The following is a 7,964-nucleotide window of genomic DNA, read 5'->3' on the forward strand; positions in this document are numbered from 1 at the left end:
AGTCTATAGTGTAGCTTTTAGCCCCGACGGGAAATACCTGGCCAGCGGCTCCTTTGACAAGTGTGTGCACATCTGGAACACTCAGGTAATCCCCGACCCCCGTGGCCCAGCCCTTCCCCAAAGGACCGCCTGGAGAGTCGTGTGTTCGGTGACCCGGGCTCGGAGCCGCGCCTGGGGCGTCGGTGCTGCGGAGCGCGTTGCCTCAGACGGTCCTCTGCAGGGGGACCCCAGGCCAAGTGCCTTCTGCCCTGTGCCCCTTGGTGGGGGAGGCTCCCCTCCAGGCACACCCACCCAGTTCGGGTACTTTTTCTGAGTCCTTGGCAGGAAACCTTCCCCCTGCCACCTCCTCTTGGACGTGAGCACTGAGCTCGGAAAATTGTAACACAGTCATCTCAGCGGAGATGCTGCCCTGTGGGCACTCAGGTTGGGGTGAGGGTCCCGCCGTAGGGGGTGCACAGGCCCCTGACCTCCTCTGCTCCACACGACTCCTGGAGCTGCCCCTTGGAGCACGTCGAGGAATGTGAGGACCATTTGTGGGCGGTGGTCAAGCCATTTCAGCCTGTCCCGGGAAACAGTCTAGGTTTGGGTAGCAACGGGAGTGTCACTGTGGGGTCGTCCTGTCACAGGAGAAAGAGATGGTGTTCTGAGGACACGCAGCCCCTGTGGGTGTCTCTGGCCGCACCTCAGGGTGAGGGAACTGGGAGCATGAACAGTGGGAATGAGCGGGCCTGGAGGAGCATAAAGTGCTCCTCTGGGCGCTGAGCTCGCGCTTCTCCTGCAGGTGGGGCAGCGATGGTCGTGTGGGGTCGTGGCCAGCAGCAGTGGTACACTCCGTGTGACCTTGGGGTGGACTGAACAGCCCCCCCGCCTCTCTCTCACCCGCACCCAGCTTCCCGATTCCCTTTCGCCTGGCTGACTCTCAGTCCGCACCCACTGGTGGCCGGGGGAGGTGGTACCTGAGCCGCACAAACGCGTGGGGCCGTGGGAGGTCCACGGGGACCTCAGGCTTCCCGGGAGCTGCCTCCCATGAGTCTTGTCTTGTCGGCCAGCCAGAGGCGATAGTGGCCCCTCAGGTAGGACCCGGCTGGCGCCGAGCAGAGCCTCAGGGCCCTGGATAGGCCCCGGAAAAACACCCATCGCAGGAATGACGTGTGGCAGCCTCTGGTCTGAACCCTTGCTGAAACAGCGGTGGGTTGCACTTGTAAAATGACATCATCGGTCCAGCCCTGCCTGCTGTCGGCAGCTCATCAGGTCCCTTAACCCCTCTTCCTACGGATCACAAAACCCTTGAGGCATGTTGAGGCTCCCTTTAATCCTCAGTGACACGACGGCTTTTCTAAATGTGCAAAAGTGCGTAACAGGCAGATTGCTCCTCTCCAGCTGCCTCGGTCTCCCTGCCACCATCCGGCCGTGGCTGCGGTGACCTGTGGGAGGCAGCGTGACGCCAGCCAAAACGTCGAGGGCCGATTCCATGGGCAGCCGTAGGTCACCTACGCTGCCCGTGTAGCGAGTCTGTGAGACGCATTTCTACAGCCACCGAGCGTTTCCTGAAAATACTCTTAGCTTCTCTGAGTTTGAGGATGTTTGCGGTAATGCACGGGGGGACCACGTCCACGTCCTTGGTGCCCCTGGCACCGTGAGTGACCGCAGCTTTGCTTTGCAGAGTGGGAGTCTCGTCCACAGCTACCGAGGCACTGGCGGCATCTTCGAGGTGTGCTGGAACGCCCGAGGGGACAAAGTGGGCGCCAGCGCGTCCGACGGCTCTGTAAGCAGCACCTGTGGTTTGCCACGGCGTGGAGGGCGTGAGGGAGGGGGGGCTGGAAGCTCCAGGCTCCTGGTACTGGCTGGGCTTCCCAGGGGTGGGGTGAGTCTCCAAGGACACAGCTGGCTCTCACTGGATGTGTGTCGGGTGAAGGAGACTTCTGGCTGGATCCTGCCCGGTTGGCACCGCATCAGAGAGCAGCTGTCTCTTCCTCACTCTCAGTGATTTTCTCAGTGAGATGGTGGCTTTCCCGCGGTGACTTTTCCCCGCCGGGGGGCACTGTGGCTGTCCCTGCTTCGTGGGGTTGCTCCTGGTGTCTGCTGGGTGGAGGCCAGGATGCTGCTGAACCTCCCCTGTGCCTAGGACGCCCCCACAGCAGAGATGACAGGGCCCAGATACACAGGGGCCAAGACTCAGAAGCCTGCTCCCGTCTTGACTCCAGCCTGGGCCTCTGGTGTTACAGCTCCCACCTTCCACTCCATGGGGCCCAGTTTAAGCTTCTGGGATGTCTAGCTTTTTGGTTCCCACCTGCACTTGAAATTGACCCAAGCTGTGGGGCAGAGGGCAGGGGGTGGCTGGCCAAGTGCCCGCCTGGCCCCCTAGTGGTGCTCAGGCCTGAGCCCCTACGTGGGTGTCTGGTCTGTGACCCCCACCAAGGGCTGCGCCCTCCCCCCCCCCCCGAACTCCTTCCCGGTGCTGCCCTGGACCTGGCTACTTCCCTCTAGGCTGTTTGCAGGGGTTGACTGGTCGGATGCTCAGATGTTATTAGCCTGTCGTTTAGAGTTTCTCTGAACCCTCATGACTCTGTGCCAGTGGAAGTCTATTTACAAAAAGTGGGTGGTGGGCCGTGGGCCGTCCTCTTCTCTGAAGGCCTCCTGGGTTGTCTCTCAAGATAACCGGCACCTCCTCTTTCCTTCCAGGTGTGTGTTTTAGATCTACGAAAGTAAACACAAAATACTATAGGAAAAGAACCCTAGTGGACCAGCAGTGAACGTGTGGGGTTGGAGCACTCTCCAGACACAACTCTGTCAGCTCCGAACTGTGCGAACTTGACGTTAGAGTGTACTTTGCAATCAGCTCATCCCTGGCCACAGGAGTCTCTATTTTTTTGTAATCTTCATCAAGAAGTTTAAAACAAAAAGCATACCCACAGTCCCATCAGAGGGGGAAGAATGGCTCCCACCTGGAACGTGGGAAGCGGGAAGCCAGCAGCTAGACGGCGCGTGGGTGGGACCCCGTCCAGAGCAGGCTCTGAGGGCTGAGAGGAGACGAAGAAGGAAAAAAGCTGTGCCAAAAAGAACAGAAGGAAAGACGCTGTGAGAAACCAAAAGGGGGGAGAAAAACCACTCCACGTGGTGGGTTGTTTCGTTTTTTCCTAACAGTTTGGACACTACAGTTACTCTCACAAGGATGTTCAAAGACCAGTTTGTACCAATGACTTGGGCGACTTTGTAACCCCAACACTTTGTATTTTCTACAATCTTTGTCCCGTGCTTTTTCTATCTGCTGGAATCCTGTCGTCCGGGGCCCTTCTGTCTGAGGTGGAAACCGTTTTGGGTTTGTGGCGTCTTTCCTGTTGTCACTGGCCCCCCTCCCCTCTGTCCGTCCTTCCTTCCTTCCTTCCTTCCTTCCTTCCTTCCTTCCTGGTCTTGGTGGGCAGCACGCATTTGGTGGACACAGCCTTATGGACCAGACTCGGACGTGATGACGGAGTCTCTGGCAGACGGTGTTCCCTCTCCCTCCCCTCCCCTCTCCCCACCCCTTTCTGAGTTTCTTCCCCTCCCCTCTCCCCACCCCTTTCTGAGTTTCTTCCCCCCCCAGCTCTCCCCGCCCCTTTCTGATTTTCTTCCCCCCCAGCTCTCCCCGCCCCTTTCTGAGTTTCTAACCCCTCCCCTCTCCCCGCCCCTTTCTGAGTTTCTTCCCCCCCAGCTCTCCCCGCCCCTTTCTGAGTTTCTAACCCCTCCCCTCTCCCCGCCCCTTTCTGAGTTTCTTCCCCCCCCAGCTCTCCCCGCCCCTTTCTGAGTTTCTTCCCCCACAGCTCTCCCCGCCCCCTTTCTGAGTTTCTAGCCCCTCCCCTCTCCCCGCCCCTTTCTGAATTTCTTCCCCCCCCAGCTCTCCCCGCCCCTTTCTGAGTTTCTTCCCCCCCCAGCTCTCCCCGCCCCTTTCTGAGTTTCTTCCCCCCCCCCAGCTCTCCCCGCCCCTTTCTGAGTTTTCTTCCCAGCTTAGGTCTCAAGGCACTTTCAGGCACATCCTAAGTGCTTTATGGAAGAAGGCAGGGCAGGGGGACTTTTTACAGGAGAAAAAAAAAAGTGACTTATAAGAGAAGCCCCGAGTATTTTTGGAAAAAAAAATATTTTTATGTTAAAGCAATTTTAAAATCCGAAACTGGCCATCAGACATAGAGAGCTTTGTGTGATTCGTATTTTAAAAGGAATCTTAGGAAGACACAGGCAGGGTGTGAGGTAGCCTTCCCTTCACTGTCAGCTTCCGGCAGGGCGGTGAGGACGCCGGGTGGGCAGACAGTCCCGGCCCCCCCCAGCTGGAAGCAGACCTGGGCGTCCTTCGGGGAGTGTTGACGGCGGTGGCCGGCAGGACAGGAATGGAGAAGGGGCCGGACCTGAGAGGGAGTCCCAGAACCCACCGTGGGCGCCAAAGAAGCCGTCGGAATGTGCGCCCAGCTTCCTGGCTGTGAGGAAGGTCACTCCAGCCGCGGCCCCCGGGGTCAGCCCGCCAAGAGCAGCCCGCCAGCCCCGGCCTCGCCGCCGGCCCGGCTCCAGGATCCCACTGGATCTGACGACCGCAACCAGCGGGGAGGGTGTTCGGCCCTGAGGGGGATCACGTAGGTAGGACATCACTGATCACGTCTGCCGTCGTCTTCATTTCTTTCTCTCTCAAGAGACTAGAAGGAAGACTTTCTTTTTTTTAAATAATGAATCTTTTTACTGTTTTTTTAAAAAATTAAATATGGCTTTGTGTTCCTCGCGGAGTTTCCTTCGTTGCATCGGGTGACCTGGTATCGTTGTTAACCCGACTCTGACCCCGGCTTACAGGAGAGGGGTGGGGAGCGCGGAACCTGGGGCCTCTGGGCTGGTCCGTGTCCGTGGGCGGAGCCAGGCATGGGGAGGCGTGCTGGGCACGGGGGCTGGTGTGCTGCAGCCACGTGTCTGTTCCAACAAGGAGCCAGGATGTCATTCAGAGGGTGGACTCCATCCCTGGAGCCAAAAACAAGCCGTCAGGGCGCGACCAGGGCCCCTGCAGAAATAGGAGCCGGCCAGGAACAGCTCCAGAAGCCAGAGCGCGTCCATCAGCGTCGGATCAGTAACGCACCTCCCTGGATCTGCGAATTATTCAGGCCCCATCTGTGGAAGGCCCGAAAGCGCTCTGTTGAGAGTTGGGTGTTTTATTCGGGCCTCTGTTACCTACACGCTTAGCTAAGAAGGTCAGAGTTTTACGGAGTCTCCTCCATTCCCACCTTTGAAGATAGCAGACACCCCTGGATACATGGCTAATTTCTTGCCCCAAGAAATTATTAGGCTTGGGGTGCAGTTTGGGGAGCTCTGGACGCACACCATCTGGACCCCTCCCCACATAAGAATGTCATGTCTACAGAGCATCCGTTGTCCAGGGTCAGGACACGGTTTGTGTTTGACAAGCCAGAGCCTGCTGTTGGGGGGTAGTGGTGGGACACACAGGCAGGGGTTCCCCAATCAGTCCTCAGGGAAGGGCGGTAGCCAGGGTCTCGAAGTGTTGGCATTCGACTCTGGATGCATCTGAACACTTGGGAATTGCTGGCTTGGAGCCGAGGGCTTTGAGGCCAAGGACAGGGGCTCAGTCCCGCACACCACGGTGAGCCTGACGCTGATGAAGGCAGATCGTTCGCCTGTCTGGCTTCCCCAACAGGCCGTCACAAAGCAACCTCCTGAGGGCCACAAGGGGGACCAAGATGCGAACGCAGCCAGCGCCCCTCGAATCCAGCCCCGTCTCAGCACGACAACAGCCACGTCCGACTTGGCGCCAGCGTGCACCCCACAAGCAGTCGATGGAGTCACCTCTGTCATCAGGGCTGCCCCTTGGGCCGTGTTACCACGGGACGTCGTTTACAGCTCTGAAAAATTGGAAGTAAATGCTTAAGTCTCGGTGACCGAACGGAACCGAGATGCTGACGGCAGACGTAACAGTCCTTCCCGGAATGTCTGTTTGGGTTTGAAGTGACCAAGAACTCGTCCCGCACACACCGGGGAAAAGGGGGCTACCCCACCGGGCACGCCAGGCTACCCGCGGCACCCAGGGCTTGACAGTCATTGTCTTTCTAAAAACAGATCTTGGCGCCAAGTGAAGTGCACTGTCAAACGTTAGGGTCTGCTTTTCTGCTTTGTTCCTTGTTATTTCCCCCTTTTTTAACCTTCTGTTCCACTTTTTTTTTCCAATCGTGTTTCTGGTCAAATGCAGAGTTGTTCCTCCCGCCGCTTACTGAGGTTGTGAATTCTGGCTTCTGCAGTGTTTATTGTCTGTGTCAGACGTACAGCCAGACGGCCTTCCCTCCGCGTGTTCCAGATTCTGCTCCATCCACACCGACCCCGTTTCGTTCTCGCTCCACCCCTTCCGCCTCACGCTCTGGAGAAAAATCACCTTGTGTGTCGTAGCTCATTTGTTCCAAGAGAGAATCAACAGATCATACTCAGTGTCTTGAATAAATTGCTCTATTTTGATATTAGAGAACTTGGTGGTGTGCTTTTCTCATGTGGTCAGCAACTCTGGGCCCTGTGCTGACAGCACTCAGGGAAGGGGGACCCTGCGTTTCCTGAGGGGGGAATCCCGGAGGGCGGCCTGCACGGTCCCAGCAGTCAACAGGGACAGAAGGTCGTGATGCAGGAGGACCAGCCGCCCCCTGTTACCTCACAAAGGGAGTGTTTTTTCAGTACGTTTCCTTCTTTCAGGCTGGCTCTTTTAGAAGGTGAAAGCAAGTGAATTTTGTCGGGCAGGTTGGTTTACCGGGAGTTTAGTTCACTGCTGAGCTCCGAGCAAGTAGAAGAACCTATAGAGTCAGGGCGCGGGGGACCGGCCGTTCTTCCTGTGCAGGGCGCGGACAGGCTCCTGGAGCCGTGGGCTCTGCCAGGTGTTTGCATTCGCCCCTTAAGTCAACTGGTGGGTGTGGCCCGGTTAACCGGCTGGCGGGCCCGGAGGCACACGGAGGCTGCGCACCGAGTCGCGCACCACACGGTCAGGCGCCATCTTCCCGACCCCGTGCGGGCCGGGCCGCCCTGCATCCTTCCCGCCCAGTGTTGTCTGGGGTCCAGCCCTGCCTGCTTGGGCTTTTCCTGAAGCCCTGCACAGCTGACCGGGTGTGTTCCCCCGTGGTGGGTTTGCGCTGAAGCCCTGAGCGCCCTGAACCCTGCCACCAAAGCCAAGGGAAGGCGCTGCGGAGAACCTGACCAGCAGCGAAGCTCGTGACAGAGTCCCCAGGAGAAACGTGCCCGGGACGTGGGCTTTGGTGGCGTCAGCCACAATGCTGTGGCACGTCAATAGCTTCGAAGGGCCTTCTCTGTCCTGCGAAGAAAACCGGCTTGAGACCACACAGACCGTCCAAGGTTTACGTAAGTTTCGTCTTCACGTACATGGAACCCTTTGCTGCAGGGAGTCAAAGGCAGTTTGGTCCCTTGAGGCTCCCACTTACTGGGGGGATCTGAGTTTCCACTCGCGAGCAGAGAACTTTCTTCTTGTAACTGCCCGCATCAGGTTGCTGCTCCTAGAGGCTCTCTGAGGTGGTGTTTTATTTCATGGGAAGGTTTCTGCGCACCTGTGGGTGCTGGTCACTTCTGGGGGACGCCCGGGAATCACTGCCAGGCGCATGGAAGGGGTGGGAGGGGGAGGGAAACGGGTATGTCTCCTTACACGAGACTCAGAACTGGGTTGTTGTTTTGTTTTTTTTTTTTTTTCCAGTCTGGCTCCTTTTTCTCCAGTCTCCATCCACTTTGAAGGTAAGACACAGCTCCACCTGGAGGACAGCACAGGAAGCCTCGGGGGCTGGGAGGGCAGGGCTCTGCGGGGGTGCCGGAGGCCGGGACTATTGCAGTATTACCTCCCCCTAAAACGTGAAGCTGGTACTCTGGAGAATAGGGGCTCCTATTAGGACTACAGTTACTCACACAGAAGTTACTGAGAGAAACTCCACCAGAAATGCCCCAGTTGCAAACGAGGAGGA

General features: G+C 57.9%; 2 long non-coding RNA genes across 2 annotated transcripts in view; both read left to right on the top strand.

Moving 5' to 3' along the window:
* LOC116661809 lies at window positions 1-3,242 on the top strand. The gene is made up of 3 exons (XR_004317767.1): window positions 1-85; window positions 1,664-1,765; window positions 2,683-3,242. It is a non-coding gene; the product is annotated as an uncharacterized LOC116661809 (long non-coding RNA).
* A 454-nt stretch (window positions 3,243-3,696) lies between these two features.
* Window positions 3,697-7,964, top strand: part of LOC116661810 — a 38,197-nt gene continuing 33,929 nt past the window's right edge. Inside the window, exons 1-3 of the long non-coding RNA XR_004317768.1 lie at window positions 3,697-3,711; window positions 3,972-7,356; window positions 7,703-7,740. This is a non-coding gene — a long non-coding RNA (uncharacterized LOC116661810). The remainder of the gene's footprint in view (window positions 3,712-3,971; window positions 7,357-7,702; window positions 7,741-7,964) is intronic.

This window comes from Camelus ferus, chromosome X (genome assembly GCF_009834535.1).
Source record: "Camelus ferus isolate YT-003-E chromosome X, BCGSAC_Cfer_1.0, whole genome shotgun sequence".
Taxonomy (NCBI): domain Eukaryota; kingdom Metazoa; phylum Chordata; class Mammalia; order Artiodactyla; family Camelidae; genus Camelus; species Camelus ferus.